At 40.4% G+C, this 19,695-nt stretch overlaps 1 long non-coding RNA gene across 1 annotated transcript in view; it reads left to right on the forward strand.

The window, feature by feature from the left end:
- The first annotated feature begins 486 nt into the window (after positions 1-486).
- The window catches only part of LOC112652591 (uncharacterized), a 51,522-nt gene continuing 32,313 nt past the window's right edge, over positions 487-19,695 (forward strand). Inside the window, exons 1-6 of the long non-coding RNA XR_003131580.3 lie at positions 487-1,067; positions 2,177-2,230; positions 9,733-9,793; positions 10,326-10,407; positions 12,236-12,463; positions 15,933-16,110. This is a non-coding gene — a long non-coding RNA (uncharacterized LOC112652591). The remainder of the gene's footprint in view (positions 1,068-2,176; positions 2,231-9,732; positions 9,794-10,325; positions 10,408-12,235; positions 12,464-15,932; positions 16,111-19,695) is intronic.

A 19,695-nucleotide genomic window follows, 5' to 3' on the forward strand; every position in this document is an offset into this window, starting at 1 on the left:
GGATTGAGGCCTGACCATTACGTGGCAGGTAGTGACAAGTTGAGGCCGCTGGGACGTTGCACGCACACAGTAACTGTAACGCGCTAGCAAGGTGCCTTGATAAAGCTTTTAACCTTGGTTGTTTCTCCCACACCCACCTTATTAAAATGGCCTGCAGAAAGACATGCTTGGCTCTAGGATTTCTTGCTTTTTTTTTTTTTTCTGGGCTGAATATGGCATCAAAGGCAAAGAAGAGAAAGAACACCCCCATCATTTGCTGAGCACGTTTGAGCTGAGTGGGTACATAGATGCCCCAAATCATTTGCTTGTTATCAGAGGACAGTTTCCTATTCACTGCAGGACCATCCTGGCAGATGGGTGTATTTTGAAGCCAGCATCAGCAAAATGCAAAGGGTAAGCTGCTCTTCTTGTCTTCTTTTTGCACGAAGCATAAGTGGTGGGGATGGAGGAGTGGGGGGTGGGGGGTCAGAGTCTGGAACTGGAGCCATGACCCTGACACTATTTAGGGTAGGAAAGGTACTTCCTGTTGCTGGGTCTCAGGCTCTTCAAAGGTGGACACCCTAGGATTGCTTGGAAACAAGAAAAGCTCGGTCTCAACTGGGTCCTTTCCTACTTCTGTACCTCAGAAAGGAAAAAAGATGGGTTTTGTACAATATAGCGCAGTGCTCTTCGGATGGTGGACCAGCAGCAGCAGCAGCAGCAGCCCCTAAAAGCTTGTTAAGAATGTGGCATCTCAGGCTGCATCCCACCTCTGCTGAATCCGAAGCAGCACTTTGACAAGACCTGCTGGGGATTCGTGGGCACAGTCAAGTTTGAGAAGCTCCAACGCAGAATGATGCAAATGATGCAGCGGTGCAGCTCCATTGTGAATAGTTACTGTGCTAAGCTCTCCTCCAGGGAAAATACACAAGTGTGGGGCTGCCCATTTATTTCTGAGCCGAGATTCATGGTGAGAGTCTTTTCCCTGGAAGGTTTTTGCCCTCCTCTCCTCCTGCCGAAATTGTCACCTGAGGACACGGGATCCACGACTGATAATCTGAATTTACTAACAACGCATTCTAAGAAAGGTAAACAAGGTTTAGATGTGAGTGTGTGTGTGTGTGTGTGTGTGTGCATGCACACCCCCCCCCACTTCAGCTCTGAAAAGAATGCCAGAAGTTAAAACAAAGGAAAACAACTATCCACTACTTTGCTACCATAACAAAGCAGCTTTTTCCTATGTTCTTTCTCAGCCCTGTATATAAATGCAGCCATAATTTTTGCGTAGTTCTGACCACAGTATGGACACAATTTTTTAAATAAATTTTTTATTGGTGTTCAATTTGCCAACATACAGAATAACACCCAGCGCTCATCCCATCAAGTGCCCACCTCAGTGCCCGCCACCCAGTCACCCCCACCCCCCGCCCACCTCCCCTTCCACCACCCCTAGTTCCCAGAGTTAGGAGTCTTTCATGTTCTGTCTCCCTTTCTGATATTTCCCACTTATTTTTTCTCCTTTCCCCTTTATTCCCTTTCACTATTTTTTATATTCCCCAAATGAATGAGACCATATAATGTTTGTATGGACACAATTTTATTTTGGGCATCGCACATTATACAGTAAGCATTTCTATGATGCTGCCTGCTAATCATGATTATAAATGCATGCTGTAAAATTTTTAGCAACTTCTTCTTTTTTAAGATGATTTGTTATTTGAGAGAGAGTGAGAGAGACAGAGAGAGAGGGGGAGAATCTGACTCCTTGCTGAGCAGAGGGCCCAACGTCGGGCTCGATCCCAGGACCCCAGCATCATGATCTGAGCCAAAGGCAGACCCTTAGCAACTCCTTGTACAATTAAATCTTTACTGATCACAGCTCTTTTCCTTTGATCTTATTTCATGCTACATATCTGAAGTATCATTGGAGGGATGGATAAACAGTAATGTTGGCAAAAGGAAAGTCTTGCAATAAATCTACTTATCTCTTTCCTGGACCTCCTCATTCTTACAGGGAAGCAAAGGAAAGAGGGATGAGAAGGGCTTTTGCTCACGGCCACGTTGCTGTAGAGTCAGTCCATTATTTATTACCAAAGTTTACACATTCAGTCTCTAAAATATAGAATGAAAACTAGAGTTTGTCATAGTACACTTATGTTTTGTAAATACACTTAATTTCTTCCTCACTGTTCAACAGAATTTCTGAAGGTTATCTTCCTAGCAAGGCGTATTGGGGAAAAAAAGCCAATCGGTAAGTTTTTAAATAAAAATCCCCCCTTTCACGTCCATTGTGGTTGAAATCCTGATGTTCTTTCCATAACTAAAGTGTGTGTGTGTGTGTGTGTGTGTGTGTGTGAGAGAGAGAGAGAGAGAGAGAGAGAGAGACAGAGAAGTAAGTATGTCCCATTTAAAAAATAATTTGCCATGAGCAGCCTGGGTGGCTCAGCGGTTTAGTGCCCCTTCAGCCCAGGGAGTGACCCCGGGGTCCTGGGATCGAGTCCCACGTCGGGCTCCTTGCGTGGAGCCTGCTTCCCCCTCTGCCTGTGTCTCTGCCTCTCTCTCCGTGTCTTCCATTTACAAGTAAATAAAATCTTAAAAAAAAAAATTCTCCATGTAAGGGATATTTTGATTTTTCCTACGTAGTCCATCTGTTCTTATTTAATTTTCAGAGTAATTGGTAGTCGCTTCACTTGTTCTGTCCAGCGAGTTTAATTATAATCAGTGGCAGAGAGAAGGTGTGTGCTTATTCCGTTTTTAACCTTAATATGAACTCTGAGGCGTCTTTGAAGGATTTCTTCAGCACCTTCTGACTTTCAGTGTTGCTGCTGAGAAGTCTGATGACACTGTGACTCATGATGTTGTGTGTGAAGCTTGTTTCATGTGGTCCAGGGCATCCAAAAAGTCAGTTCCTTGTCTCCAGTGTGGCTCAGTCATGCAAGGCCTCATTGTGGGGCTTCTGCTTGTCTCCTAGCCTTTTTGACTGAATCCCAAATTGCTCATGGTTATGCCGTACGAGGCTAAAACTTTCCCCAGCACTTTAATCCATCTTGAATATGTCTATACATTTTGGATATTAACATTCTGTTTTAAAACCTGATATATGGCCTTCAAAATTACAATTCACTGTCATCCATACTGTCAGCAGTCCCCTCTCATCTCCGTCTCCAGTGTTCTCCAAGACCCTTAATGCTCCTCCCTGTGATGCAATTGCCCTCCCTGTGGGAGAGTCCCAAGCGGACTGGCCCAGTTTAGGATGTGCTCAGGGTCCAAAGTGTTTCTAATCTGGTAGTAATTTCATTTTGGCATCGTTAACCTAACTAGACCAGGTGTGGAAATTCAAGCTGGGTTTGGAGAAGTTCTCCAAAGTTAACAAGATACTAGTTTTGCTTGGTCATCAGCTACATTGAAAAGGAAGACTTTTCTTTCCTTCCTTCCTTCCTTCCTTCCTTCCTTCCTTCCTTCCTTCCTTCCTTCCTTCCTTCCTTCTTTCTCTTTCTTTCTTCTTTCTTTCTTTCTTTCTTTCTTTCTTTCTTTCTTTCTTTCTTTCTTTCTTAATTTATTTTTTATTGGTGTTCAATTTGCCAACATATAGAATAACACCCAGTGCTCATCCCATCAAGTGGAGGAAGGCTTTTCTATTCTGAGCATGTTGCTCAGACAAGAGAAAGGCCGTGAACTGGAAGGAGAAAGAGAGAGAGTGTTTTAATTCTTGTTTTGGTTGATCTAAATGAAGTTATGATTTAGAGAAATTTTCTGGGGTGGGGGGAGGAGATATATGGTGTACGATGGACTGTGAATATCATAATGGAAATTAGAGAATGAAAGAAAAATTGCCCCAAATCCCACCCTTCCAATAATTCTCCTGTGCTTATTTTTTTTAAGATTTTATTTATTTATTCATGAGAGACACACAGAGAGAAAGAGAGAGAGAGAGAGAGAGAGAAAGGCAGAGACACAGGCAGAGGGAGAAGCGGGCTCCATGCAGGGAGCCAGATGTGGGACTCGATCCCGGGACTCCAGGATCATGCTTTGGGCCAAAGGCAGGCGCTCAACCGCTGAGCCACCCAGGGATCCCCTCCTGTGCTTATTTAAAAAATTTTCCCGTTGGGGGCACCTGGGTCGTGCAGACCATTGAGCTTTGGGCTCTTGGTTTTGGCTCAGGTCGTGATGTCAGGGTCATGAGATCAAGCCCTACCTGAGGGCCCTGCACTCAGTAAGGAGTCTGCTTAAGATTCTCACTGCCTCTCTCTTTGCCCCTGCCCCCTGCTCTCTTCCTCTCTCTCTAAAATAAATAAATCTTTAATAAAAATAAAAATAAAAATTTCCCTGTGATACTTGTCCAAATGTTCATGTAATTTATATGTAGTTTTAATTATAGGACAGAAATAACATTGCATATGGCCTGTTTCACTTCATAGTATATGCGTGCTGCTGTGTGATCTTTCTAATTATAGTTTTTTAATGATAGAAATGTTCCCATCACGTCATTATACAGTAATTTATTATCACTGAGCATGTAAGTTCTTGCATGTAAGTTTTTCAATATTATAGATCATTTTGCAATGAACAGTTTGGGGGTATATAGAGCTTTTTCCTTGGGGGAAGAACAGTTTGCTCAGATAAATTCTCAGGGGTAAAATTATTGACTCAAAGCAGGTGAACATTTTTCTAGCTCTTAAAATATATTGCTATATTACCTTAAACAAGATATTGCTATATTTATTTCAAAAACATATATGCTGATGCATATCGCCCCCTGAGTCAATTTGGAAACCAACTACCTTAGGATGATGAAGCCCTTCGTGTTCTGGCACCTTCTGGTTCCCCAGTCTCCATTTTCCTGTGCCATACCCACTCCCACTTTATCCTCTCAAAGTACCGATCTTTCCATTCCTAGAATGTTTCATGTTGTATTTCTGAGAACGTGCCTTCACACCTACTGTCCCCTTTGTCTGCAGCTCTCATCCCTGTTATGTCATCCTTCAAGCCTCAGCTTGGCTGTTTTGTCCTCCAGGGTATAATCCATCCTTTCTATCTTATGGCCCCTACATTCATTCTATCACTGTTTTTATGATTTGGTCACTGCTTGGGTATTTTTCTGTTTCTTCACGTGTACACGGCAGTGTCTATCTTGTTCTGTGTTGGACTTATCATGTCTAGCACTCATAGAACTCAGTAACTACTTAATAAATAAAAAAACTAAACTAACCTCCCTCCGTCCCCTCCCCCCCCACAAAGAAACATGGAGGAGAAATCTAATTTGCCAGCAAGGCAATTTGCTATTAGACATTTAATGAAAAACATTTATTGAGTAGAAGATGTGGAGTTAGATACTATAGCTATAGAAACTAGTAAGACAAAAATTCTTGGGGTCCTTGCCTTTATTTTATTTTATTTTATTTTATTTTATTTTTTAAATTTTAAAACATTTTTAAAGTAGACACCACACCCAGTGTGGAGCCTCATGTGGGGATTGAACTCACCACTGTGAGATCAAGACCTGAGTTGAGAGGCACTAGAGTGGGTCAGTGGTTGAGCATCTGCCTTTGGCTCAGGTCCTGGGGTCCTGGGATCAAGTCCCACATCAGGTTCCCTGCATGGAGCCTGCTTCTCCCTCTGCCTGTGTCTCTGTGTGTCTCTCTCTGTCTCTCATGAATAAATAAATAAAATCTTAAAAAAAAAAAAAAAAAAAAAAAGACCTGAGCCAAGCTCAAGAGTCAAATGTTTAACCAACTGAACCATTCAGGTGCCCCCTTGCTTTTAAAGTTTAAAGAACAAGAGTTGGGAATAGAATAGTTATTTTTCAATGGAGAAGAAATTGAAAAAAATGTGGTAGTGGGTTATAAGAGAAATATTTTTCCCTTTAATACCTGGCGATGGAAAGGGGGAGACATCTTAATTATGGTTATATGTGAGAATGGTGAGAAGAAGACATTCTTCAGTTAAAAAAATCTCTCAACGTGGGTTGCTGGAGGGGAGATGGGTGGGGGGATGGGGTAACTGGGTGATGGGCATTAAGGAGCACACTTGATAGAAGGGGTACTGAGTGTTATATGCAACTGATGAATCACTAAACTCTACCCCTGAAAGTAATAATACACTATATGTTAACTAAATTAAATTTAAATTTAAAACAAACAAACAAAAACCCCTCTCCACTTTAACAATCAAATCATGGCAGGAAAAATGAATAAATTGGAGTCATGGTGTATATAGTATATAGAAATTTTGTGTTGTATTATTGTATTTTCATAATTTATTTTATTTTTTTTTGTATTTTCATAATTTTTATTATAATTAATGTCCAGAAGAAAGCAAGAGAAACCTATAGGAAAGTAAGGAGAGAAAGGAGAGTCATATAGCATCAAGGACTTCCAATGAACGGAGAGAATGTATTGAGGATTATTTAGGACTGAGCCACCCAGGCCCGCATTGCAGACTCTCCTACGGCCCTTCGGATCCTGCTTTACTTTTTGCCTTGAGGTTGTGAGTTGTTGATTTGTATGTTAGCATCTCACCAGGCACCACACCCCGTAGCTGGTGGGGAGGCACAGAGTAGTGATGGGAAAGTACTGCTTGGTTGGTTGGTTGGTTGGTTGGTTGGTTGCTAGGTGATATAAGGAACTCATTGTGTTTCTTGCCTATATTAAAACTTATTACTCATTGCTCTTTGTATTCCATACAATAACATACTGAAATGAGCCAGCACAGTTCACGAGATAGCTAGAATTTTGAGATGTTAACTTTACGGACTTTTTTTTTTTTTTTACTTAAAATATTTTTTGTTTTTATTTTTTTTCCTTAAGTTTTTATTTCAATTTCTGTTAACATACAGTGTTATATTAGGTTCAGGCATATAATATAGTAGTTTAATGGTTCCATACATCACCCTGTGCTCTTTGCAACAAGTGCACTCCTTAATCCCCATCGTCTATTTTACACACGTCCTCCCACCCACCTCTGGTGACCATCAGATTATTTTTAAATTCAGAGACTTGTGACATGTTTTAACTTAAGAACAGCTGATATTAGGAAGAATGGACTATTAAGAAAATATAAAAAATAAGTAAATAAAATAAAATATTCTAATTTAAAAAATAAAATATAAACAAAACTGTTAAACTATTTCTAAGGATGGGTCATTAAAATATAGCCAAGATTTATTTTTTATTTTATTATTATTATTTTTTAAGATTTTATTTATTCATGAGAGACACACAGAGAGAGAGGCAGAGGGAGAAGCAGGCTCCATACAAGGAACCTGACATGGGACTCAATCCTGGGACTCTGGGACAAGTGCCCTGAGCCAAAGGCAGACGCTCAACCACTGAGCCACCCAGGAATCCCCATAGCCAAGATTTATTAATGTGACTGATGGCTAAGCTTATTTGTGTTACTAAAGTAATGGGAGAGTTTGAAGTAATTGTAAAAAATAGCATTTACAGCATATTTATGTTATCAAGCTGCGGATACAAATGTAGGAGGAACAGGAAAATACTGAGAAACTGAACTGAGAGGAGGGGTTGGGTGACACAGCTGACACCTTAGCTGTGTGCTTCCTGCAGTTCAGTGGAATGGTTGCCATGAGCTCTGTCTTCCATCAAAAACCAAAGGTGGTCCAGACACTGGCTAGAAAACTCTAGACTGATTTTCTCGATTAAATCCTTGCAGTAGATCTGCAAAGAAGGAAAAGAAGTCCTTCCCCCCTACCCATGTTATATTATCAATTTTTTAAGATTTTATTTATTTGATAGTGTGAGAAAGCACAAGCAGGGGGAACAGCAGGGAGAGGGAGAAGCAGGCTCCCGGCTAAGCAGAGAGCCCGGCCAGGACCCTGGGATCATGACCCAAGCTGAGGGCAGACGCTTAACTCACTGAGCCACCCAGGCGCCCCTGGAAAAGAAATCTTCTATGTGACATTTTCACACTGGTTGTTCCACCTAATATACTGATTATATTAAATTGTTGTACTATCACATATATTAATTTAATGAGTGTATTATTCATTATAATATACTGGATATATATATATTTTAAAGATTTTATTTTATTTTTTTAAGGATTTTATTTATTTATTTATTTTAAAGATTTTATTTATTTATAGAGACACAGAGAGAGAGAGAGAGAGAGAGGCAGAGACACAGGCAGAGGGAGAAGCAGGCTCCACACAGGGAGCCTGATGTGGGAGTCGATCCCAGGTCTCCAGGATCACACCCCAGGCTGCAGGCAGTGCTAAACCGCTGTGCCACCGGGGCAGCCCAAGATTTTATTTTAATATACTGGATATATGTTAGGTGTACTTAATGTACTTAAGATGTAGATAGCATCACCCTGATTCTACTCATGAGGAAACAGGTTCAGGGAGTTTAAGGAACTTGTCCAGGATCTTACACTAATGATGGAGCCAGGATTAAAAATCAGGCATCTGTGCTTCCTAAATGAGATTCTTTTCTACATATGATCTCCATGCCGCTGCCGCTGGTGAGATTCCAAAGAAGCATGTAAACTTTCGCTATCGGAGTAGGAATAGGACAAGTAGTAGAGAAAAGAGAAAGTAGGAACAGTTTGTCACTTATAAAGGAATTGGCGGTCATCGGGCTATGGAATCATATATAGGAGGTCCTATTGAAGGGATGACCTTGAGGAAGGACACGGCCTCACTGCGGGAAGCACCTGTGCACGTGCACCTGGCTTTGAACCGTGGCAGCTCAGCCATTGGTTGGTTTGACTTCATGATGTAGTTTGACACTGAAAGAACTCACACTAGTAAGACCTTTGACTTGCTTTTGTGTGGAATAGCCGTGATTTTATCACACGCCCGTCTGCAGGAATAGCTTGTCTGTGGGACCTGAAGGAACATTTTTAAGTCTCCGTTTGTTCCCAGAGCTCTTCTCAGGTTCGTTGTGAACGACGGAAAATCCCTCCCAAACAGCACCTGATGCAAAGTCGTTTTTTTGTTTGTTTTTTTCCCCTCCATGGGAGTGGAGTGAGAGAGCAGCATTCCAGGGCCGGAGGATGGCCTAGGGATCTCACTCCCTCTACCTTGTTTCTCTGTTCCCGATGTTACTTGGACGTCGACCACCACGTCGGGCCTGTAACCAGCAGGAAGGACAAAGGGCAAAGATGTTGGACCCCTCCGTGTTAGGATGCTTCCTGGAAGTGACAGTCATCCTGACACCCCATTAGCCGGAACCTGGTTACATGGCCATCCCTACTGTGAGGGAGACTTCAGCCTCCATGCGAAGGCACGGAGGCCGGCTGGAGAAGGCTACCCAAGGTCATCTGGGACATGGGGCCCTCCGATCTCCTGCCTCAGTTCTGATGGCCCCGCAATTCGTGGTCGGACGCAGCAGCCCGGATGATCTCAGCAAGATGCACACCTTATCAGAGCGCTCCTCTGCTTACACCTTCAGTACCGCCAGAAGGGACCACGCACGCCGCGGGCGGTCTGGCACTGCCAGCGTCCTCGATGGCATCATTCCTTTCCTGACTCTATTCTTGAGCAGCACCACGGTGCTTGTCCTTCCCAGCAGGGCCCACAGTCGTAAGAACCACCACAGCTTTATTTTTATTTTCCAGTGGACCCCACAGGCCTTTAGTTTTGTGTCCATCTCATCTCCTCCAGTCTGTGGCACTTCTCCATTCTTCCCTTGCTTTTTCATGACTTGGACATGTGTTTTTTTAATAAGTGTTGGCCAGTTATTTTGAAATGTTTCGGGTTTTTCTAATTTTTTTTCTCATGATTACATTAAGGTTACGCGTTTCTGGCAAGAATACCATAGAAGCGATGTATTCTTATGTCTCATATCAAGAGGTACGTGATGTCATTATGAATTATTATTCTGGACGTTAACTTTCATCACCCAGTGATGTCACCATGCTTTTCCACTCTAAAGTATCTCTGTTTCCCTTTGTGATTAACAATTACCTCGTAGGGGCAATATTTTGAGGATCTGAAAATAATGTTTCTCATCATGGCTTGGCCACAAATTTTAACATCCATTGATGATGATTCTTGCCTGAAACAGCCCTTACCGAGTTGTTTAAAAAACTGGTGATTTCCCATTTCCCCTCATCCCTTCTACATTTATTAGCTAGAATTCTACTCCCCACCTCTGATTTACTGATATCAATAGGGACTCAAGGATGTTTATCTCTCTTTGAGTAGAATAATCCAAAACTCTCATTATTTATTCTGTTGCTCAAAATTTCCCAGATTTGACTGCTAGGAGCCACTTTGAGTGGCTTTTGTTTCCTTTTGACACGTCTTTATCATTTGTGGGCACTTCCTTATTTTCTGGAACCTCAAGATGTTCCGCGCTCATCTTGTACTTTTTCTGCCTCAGGTCAGTAGTCGGCCGTTTCTCCGAAGACTCCTGTTTCCAATTACCCGAGAATGGAATTTGTAAACCAAGATCTGAGTGCCAGGTGTGTTCCTTGGTACGGGGGACGTTGTGGCAAATTCAGAATGAGAAATTAAGTTATATTTTAAAGGTCATAGGGCAGTTCTTTCGTTTTAAAAGAAATTCTTTGGGTGCTTTTTTTTTTTTGATAGAATAAAAAGAATCCTATGTGGTAAATAAGAATCCTCTAATTCATTATTTGAATATTTCAATATTATAATTTAAATTTTCTCAAAGAGCAACAAATATGTATTAGAATGACACAGAAGAGGGGATCCCTGGGTGGCTCAGCCTTTGGCCCAGGGTGTGATTCTGAAGACCCGGGATCGAGTCCCGCATCGGGCTCCCGGCATGGAGCCTGCTTCTCCCTCTGCCTGTGTCTCTGCCTCTCTCTCTCTCTCTCTCTCTCATGAATAAATAAAATCTTTAAAAAAAAAAATAGAATGACACAGAAGAGACTGGGGCCACACAGTGTCAGGGTGAATGTTGGTGGGATAGTCCATGGCACGATTCACACTACTTGACACAAACCCCGTGCAGTATCAGTAAGTTAAAACTGAAAGGGAAGACCTCAACAGGAGAGGATTAACAGGCTCATTAAGAATGCTTCATTAAAAAAAAAAAAAAGAGAGAATGCTTCGTAAACAAACTGAAGTATAATTTTTTAACTTACGACTAAAATGACAATGTACACCATGCTCATTCTTCTCAGCTTCTCCGTTAGCAGGTTTGATCAGAGTATGTATATTTGTAAAGCCCTTTTACTCTTATTTGGACACATCTCTAAATTCTCTTTCATACCTGGATGGTAGGGATCTGTGTCCTACCATCCAATGGTGATAAACAGATGGAATTATGTCAGTGTTGTTCTAGAGAACGGTCAGGGACTGAGAGCCTTTGAACATTTCCTTTCTTAACTCTTCTGAAGATTGGAAAAGGGAAAAAAAAAAGGCCTCTTCCCAGTGGACTTGCCGGTAACAGTCATCCGCTTGTGAACTCTGATGTAGGCCTTATGTTGCTTGAGAACAACATATGGTAAAAGGAAGGAGAGGTACAAGGGCAGGTGACCCGGAGTGGCCAGGACGGATAGTGATTTTCAAAACGTTGGGATATTGACTTACTAAAGGCTTAAATTTATATTAAGCTCTAATGACAGAGATAGGGCAGGAATAATTTCCCTCCCTTTACAGACCAGAAAACTAGTGATTATTCAGATGTATGACTTGCCCAAGGTCACGATGTTTGAAAGAGCCAAAATATGTCAGATCATCAGACATCACAATTCAGACTCTTTCCACCAAGTTGTTTGGCCTTTCTGGTTTGGGGAGGGGTCCTTGTCCCACATGTTATACCCTTGGCTCAGATTCTCCATGTCCCCCATATTTGTCAGGCAAATTTCTACTAATTTTTAAAAACCCAGCTCAGATGGCTACTTCCTGGGGAAAACTAAATTTTCCTAAGACAATTAGTATTCCCTCACCTTTGCCTTTTCTTTTTTTCTTTTTTTAAATTTTTATTTATTTATAATAGTCACACAGAGAGAGACAGAGGCAGAGACACAGGCAGAGGGAGAAGCAGGCTCCATGCACCGGGAGCCCGACGTGGGGTTTGATTCCGGGTCTCCAGGATGCCCTGGGCCAAAGGCAGGCGCTAAACCGCTGCGCCACCCAGGGTTCCCACCTTTGCCTTTCAACACTCTTTTCACAACAGGAACATAGAGGCACATTTTATCATTAGTACCTATTTCTTCATTTTATCATTAGTACCTATTTCTTCATAAACCCCATTCTCTAGACAATCAGATATTTACAAACTGCTTTTTTATTCTTATTTTTTTTCTCTTTGTTTTCTAGTGAATGTACAATTTGGAGACATTTAAGTTCGCTGCCCATAATGGAGAGGGAAGAGAAATTGATGAAAACGGAGATGTGACTGGGCACTATGATATTCTGAACTGGCAAGTAGGTGATCACGGAGAGATTGCCTTTGTGAAGGTCGGAGAATATATAGTCACAAACTCTAAGTTTGAACTCATGATGAAAAAGAATGCAACGATATTTTGGAAGACAGAATCAGCAAAGGTGAGTTACTTTGACATCTTCTTCTGTTTATAGACACAGAGAATTGCATTTCTATATTGTTTCAGGCACTATGGAATATCAGCCCTCTGGAGTTGGCTATTCCAAGTCATTTTTTTTCAAATACAGTACATATCTTTTCTATATACAGATTCAGGTATTTTGTTTTTGGAGTGTTTTTTTCTTGGACTATAGTTTATTCATTCTATCCTTTTGTTTTTCTTCTCCACATACTCCAATCAAAGGCTTTGACTTCCTTTGTCTTGTTTTATCCACTTCCTCTCTGACCATTTTTGCCTTTTTCTTGATTTGTCCAATTCTTTTCATTGTTTTCCTGCTTTTATTCGAGGCCTCTTAATAACTTTGCACTCAAATATCTTTGTTTTGGAATGCCTTATCAATTTTAGTTTCTGAATTGGGTTTCTCTTCAGTTTCTTTCCTGAGTAAAATGTTTTTTTTTTCCATTTCTTCCAGTTGTATATTTGTTTATGTTTTAAATTTTAAAATACCTGACTCAGCATATTTTTGCACTTCTCCAAGTATGTTTCGGAGACTGTTTAATTGTAGTGCCAGAAAATTTATTTAAAATGCTATGTTACATTATTCTTCTGGGCAATGGTTGTGTGTCTGTGTGTTGATGGGAGGGACCTGCTGCAATGTCTTAATTTTCATTTTCTGTTTTCTTCTTACAGTAAACTCACATCAAGGCACTTACACCTATCTTTGTTCATAGACAAAGGATGAGAGCTTCTGGTATTTTACAAATGCATGATTCTAGACTGCCTTCTTCTATTAGTAGAGTGAAGAGTAGTTCATGTAAGATATGGCTTTTTGCCGTAAGGGAAAGCCTAATGTGTCTTTCAGTTTTATGGTTCTCTCTTGTTTCTGCAGGATTCTTAATTTTCCCCTCTTCTTTCTCTTTCTACCACATCTCAAAAAGGCACTTCTCCCTCTCCATATACCTTCTAACCCCGTTGAAGTCGTGCCAACCTGAGACTGGCACCTCAAGTCCCACTTTCAAGACTTTTCCCTGGAGCTGGTACTGTCTCTCTAGTTTTGGACCTGTTTTAACATAGGCCGGGACATTTTCTTTCTAGGAATGATTTGTCTGCTCTCCATCAACCTTAAGTTCTCTGTTTTCTCTTACTCTGTCCTGCACAGTTTTTCAAGATTCTGTCCATTTCCTACATACCCAGGGATGAGGGAGGGACTCTAGAAATGGCCTTGCTGGAATTTAATGGCTATTTCTCTACATACAAGAACTTTAAGTTCATAGTATTCTCAGGTTCTTTATGATGCTAAAGTCATGGGTTATGTGTGGTTTTATTTACTTTTTTTATTTTTTTGAGTTTGTATGGTCTTTTTGAGCAGATGTGTGGAGAGACTCCCTAGTCTAGCAGCTACCATTATCTTGGGACAACCCAGAAGTCCTTCTTTCCCTTCCTGATGGTAGTTCTAGAGGAAGTTCATTTCTTCGTCCCTTTTTTCTTATTTATTCTCAGGGTCAAAGAATGTGAGGGAGAATTCACAAATTCATAATATAATTTGGGGTAGGGAACACTAGCTTACCAGTAGAGTATATATGTGGGTACACATATATGTCAACAAGCTTTGATGTGTCATTCAAGAAATCTTTTATTGAGAGATTATAGGAGAGAAAGATTCACAAGCTTCAAAATTCTTTCTAAAATACTGTTGTCAAAATTGTTCTGAAAGGTAGTAGAAATAAGGTTTGAGGATTACATGCATTATCTTTGGAGGTAAACCAGGTACCCTATGTAAAAAAAATTATTTTCCTTATTATTATGATTATTATTGATATTGAATTATTGTTATTTATTTGACTTCTTATTACAAATTTTATCCTCCTCCTTTGATAGCAACAGGAGGGCTTAAATGTAGGACTGAGAAGTGGTTGGTGAGCTAGAGATTGGTTCCCCTGGGTATGACATAAAGTTAGCACCTGCAGGAGTATTGGAGAAAGTTAAGGGGAAACCTCACTACTTACTAGAAGTCATGAAGAAACCCCATTACTTCCCAGACAGCTGAACTTTTTACCTTTAATGAAACCTTAGTTCTAGGAGAGTGGGACTCTAGGGCCCTTGATATTCAAGTTCAGTGTTTACTATAGGTCACAGTAAAATGATAGGGTGGTGGAAAAACAACGGCAATTTAATCTTCCATGTGGATCTCAGAATGAAGGGACCAGCAGGAGCGAGAGAGCTGAGTGTGGGCATCAGTGCAGCCAGTGGTTTGTCTTTGCTGCTGCCGCAGACTTTTTTTCAGGGTTGTAGGGTCTGTTTTCATCTAGATTCCTATTCATGTATCTTCTCTCTTCCTGAGGGATCTTCCTAAGATCCCCTAGATCTAAGTTTCCAAGTCCTACTGGGAAAAGATCTGAGAAAAAGTGACAAGGAAATTAAGATTGCTGAGCTCCTACGCTGTGCTAGACACCTAGGAGATCTTTTTAATCTATCTTTTCATCTTTCTTTTTCTTTTTATTCTCTGCTTTCCATGGGTGGCAGTAAACATATATAAACTCATACATACTCACAAAAGCATACACACACACACACACACACACACACACACACCAGTTCCCTCCTTTCTTGGCCCATCCTTAGGCAGCACTTAAGTACGTTATTTACAGGTTACAAAAAAAAAGATTATCAGCATTGGTCACTGTAGTACCAGCCACAGCTCTCTTCTGCATTTTATTTCTTTGACCTGGAGCTGTTCTGTCCAAATTGGTAGCCCCTATTCACAAGTAGCTTTTAAATTTAAATTAATTAAAAATTAAATTAAATTAAATTTAAAAGTCAGTTCCTTAGTCACACTGGCCACCTGTGGCTAGCAGTACCATACTGGATATGTAACACTCTATCGTTGCAGAAAGACAGAGCTGCCCTAGGCCTAGAGTATTAACTATCTTCTGTGATCTGGAACTCTCTACCTGAATGGGGCCTGAGATTTTTCACTTTGTATTCCTAGTGCTAAGCATATAGTAAGTACTCAATATAATGTTTTACATGAAAAAAGAGATGTTACTACTTGTTTAGATAAGGTTCATAGAAAACAAGTTCTAGAGACACCTGGGTGGCTCAGCAGTTGGGCGACTGGCTTCTGCTCGGGGCATGATCCTGGGATCTCAGGATTGAGTCCCACATTGGGCTCCCTGCTTCTCCCTCTGCCTGTGTTTCTGCCTCCCTCTCTGTGTGTCTCTCATGAATAAATAAAATCTAAAAAAAGAAAACTTGTTCTACTAAAAATTGATGGAAGGATAGTAAAATGCCACAGTAGAGTTCCATTTTAATAATATTTCATTAGAACATAATAATTTTATTTTTCTTATCTTCTTTATTAAAATTGGGGATATATTTATATAATGAAATCGGTTTGAATGAATTTGATACAAATTAACTAAGCATCTACTATGAGTCCACCTCTAAAAAACCACTTTCCTGAATTCCAGCCTGAGATGGCAACATAGGAAGACACTGAACTCACCTCCTCTATGGACACACCAAATCTATACCTGTTTATAGAGCATTTCCTCCTGAAGAAGAACTGAAGGCTGACTGAACAGCTTCTGCACAACAAAAGATAGAGTCCACTTTGAGACTAAGAGAGATGGAGACGTGGTAACAAAGGTAACGCCCGCCCCCAACACTGAGAACTACAGTAGGGAGGGATACCGCCCCGAGATGACCTAGAGCAGATTTGTCTGCCCTGGGGCACAGAAAAAAAAAGCTGAGATTTTAAAAAGCAACTAGAATATGAATAGATTAGCCTTAGAACTGTGCCAAAGAGGGAGGGAGCTGCTGGAACTTTCTCTGGGTTGGAGGGGCTAGTGAGTGCCAGGGTTTATGGTCCCCTTCCACCTTGATAGTGTAGATGGGAACAGAGTCTGGGCACCCTGCCAGCCTGTTGCCTCAGTGTTTTCTGGGCCCCTAGCCCACACCAGCTCCAGCCATCTCTCCAAGGAGGTCACAGGGCAGTGCATATCAGAACATTTCTAGTCAGTGCCAACTCCAGCTCCAGCTATCACACCAAGGTGACACAGGAGCAGAGCACAGCAGAAGACACCAGGCCCATGCCATTTCAGCTCCAGGTGGCTCACCAGGACACCACTGGTACAAAGCACTCTGGAACTTCCTGGCTATGCCTGCTTTAGCTCCAGCTACCTTGCCAACAGTGCTCCCTGTTCAGAACACCCTGGGAACACCTGGCCTGTGCCTGCCTCAGTTTTAGTCACCCCATCAGAGCATCCCCTGCATGGAGCACCCTAGGACCTTCCAGCCCACATCCTACCCCAGTTCCAGCTGCCCCACTAGGGCAACTTCTGTGCCAAGCACCCTGGGGCATTCTGGCTTATACTCCCTTTAGCTTCAGCTGTCCTGCCAGGGCACCCTCTGTGCAGACAGCTCAGCGGCCCCCCACCTTGCACTCATTCAGCTTAAGCTGTCCTACCAAGGTAACCTCTCTATGAAGAGCCCCAGGAATATCCCAGTCCATGTCCATTTCAGCTCCCGCCATTTCACCAGGGCAGCCCCAGCACAGAATGCCTTGGGACCCCCAGCCCACATAGCTCTAGCCTGCCAGCCAATCACCAGGCATAGTCTATACAGGGAACAACCATCATAAGACCATTCTTTCAAGTGTAGGAGAAATCACTGTTCCACCTAGTTTATAGAAACAAACATAGAAAGTCAAGCAAAATGGGGAGACATTTATTTATGCTCTAAATAAAAAACAAGAGAAAACCTCAGAAAAAGAACTAAATGAAATGAACTGGGTAACAAGGACTAAGGTGGGCACTTCATGGGATGAGCCCTGGGTGGTATAGTATATGTTGACAAATTGAATTTAAATTAAACAAAAATAATCTGTCCAAAAAAAAAAAAAAAAAAGAAAAGAAAAAAAAACTAAATGAAACGGAGATAAAATCTAAAGTAATGATCATTAAGATGTTCATGGGACTGGAAAGAAAAGTGGAAGAACTCAGAACTTCAACAAAGAGGTAGAAAATATAAAAAAGAACTAATCAGAGTTGAAGCATACAATAACGGAAATGAAAAATATGTTAGAGGAAATGGACAGATTAGCAGATACAGAAGAACAGATTAGACATCTGGAAGATAGGGTAATGGAAAGCACCTAAGCAAAACAGAAAAAAGAAAAAAAAGAACTTTTTAAAATGAGGAGAGATTAATAACTCTATTGCAAAAATCCTCAAAAATATTAGCAAATCACAGTGAACAATACATTAAAAGGATCATTCACCACAATCAAGTGGGATTTATTCTGGGAATCTGAGGATGGTTCAATATTCACAAAACAGTTGACATGATCCACCATATCAACAAAATGAAAGATAAAAATCATATGATCATTTCAACAGATGCAAAAACAGCATTTGACAAAATTTAACATCCATCATGATAAAAACTCTCACCAAAGTGGGTTTAGAAGGAACATACCTCAGTATAATAAAGGCCATATATGAAAAACCCACAGCAAATGTCATATTCAATGGTGAATAACTGAGACCTTTTCCTCTAAGATCAGGAACAAGACAAAGATGTCCACTCTCAGTGCTTTATTCAGTATAGTACTGGAAATTCTAGCCACAACAATCAGAAAAGAAAAATAAATAAAAGACATCAAAATTGGTAAGAAGTTAAATTGTTACTCTTTGCAGACGCTATGATACTAATCATAGAAAACCCTGAGGACTACCCCCCAAAAAACCCTATTAGAACTAATAAAGAATTTGGTAAAATTACAGAATACAAAATTAATACAGAAATTGGTTGTGTTTCTATATACTAATAACAAAATAGCAGAAAGAGAATTAAGAAAACCGTTCCGTTTACAATTGCACCAAAAAAGATTAAATATCTAGGAACAAACTTAACCAAGAAGGTGAAAGACCTGTACTTTGAAAACTATAAAGCATTGTTGAAAAAAATTGAAGACAACACAAACAAATGGAAAGATACTCCATTCTCATGGATTGGAATAATTAATATTAAAAATTCATGCTACCCAAAGCAATCTACAGTCAATGCAATCCCTACCAAATACTAGCAGCATTTTTCTTAGAACTAAAACAAATAATATGAAAATTTGTATGGAACCACAAAAGACCCTAAATAGCCAAAGCAATTTTGAGAAGAAGAATGAAGCTGGAGGTACTAGAATTCCAGATTTTAAAATATACCACAGAGCTGTAGTAATCAAAGCAGTATGGATCTGGTACAAAAATAGACATATAGAATCAATGGAACAGGATAGAAAGCCCAGAAATAAACCCACACTAAAATGGCCAATTAATCTATGACAAAGGAGGCTACATTCAAAAGCATGAAGTTGGACCACTTGCTTACACCATATACAGAAATAAATTCAAAATGTATTGAAGACCTAAATGTGAGGCTTGAAACCATAAAACTCCTAGGGAAAAAAAAAAACAGGCAGAAATTTCTTTGACATAGATCTTAGCAACATTTTCCTAGATATGTTTCCTCGGACAAGGGAAATGGAAGCAAAAATAAGGTATTGGGACCACATCAAAATAAAAAGCTTTTGCATGACAAAGGAACCCATTGACAAAATGAGAAGGCAACCAACTTGGGAGAAGATATTGCAAATTATATATCTGATAAGGGATTAATATCCAAAATACGTAAAGAATTTATACAACTTAACACCAAAAAGCAAATAATCTAACTAAAAAATGGGCAGACGACCCAAATAGACATATTTTCAAAAAAGATACAGATGGCAAACAGACACATGAAAAGATGCTCAATGTAACTTACCACTAGGGAAATGCAAATGAAAACTGCAGTAAGATATCACCTCACACCTACCATAATGGCTAGAATCAAAAAGATAAGAAATAACAAGTGTTGGTGAAGATGTGGAGAAAAAGGAACGCTTGTGCACTATTGGTGAGAATGTAAATTGGTGCAGCCACTGTGGAAAACAGTATGGAGTTTCTTCAAAAAATCAAAAAAAACAAATACCATATGATCCAATAATTCCACTACTGGTATTTACCCATAGACAAAAACAAAAACACTAATTCAAAAAGAGGTATACATTTCTATGTTGATTGCAGCATTATTTACAATAGCCAATATATGGAAGCAGCCCAAATGTCCATCCACAGACGAATGGATAAAGAAGTGGTGTGTATATGTATATAATGGGGTATTACTCAGCCATAA

Source organism: Canis lupus, chromosome 23 (assembly GCF_003254725.2).
Source record: "Canis lupus dingo isolate Sandy chromosome 23, ASM325472v2, whole genome shotgun sequence".
Classification (NCBI taxonomy): domain Eukaryota; kingdom Metazoa; phylum Chordata; class Mammalia; order Carnivora; family Canidae; genus Canis; species Canis lupus.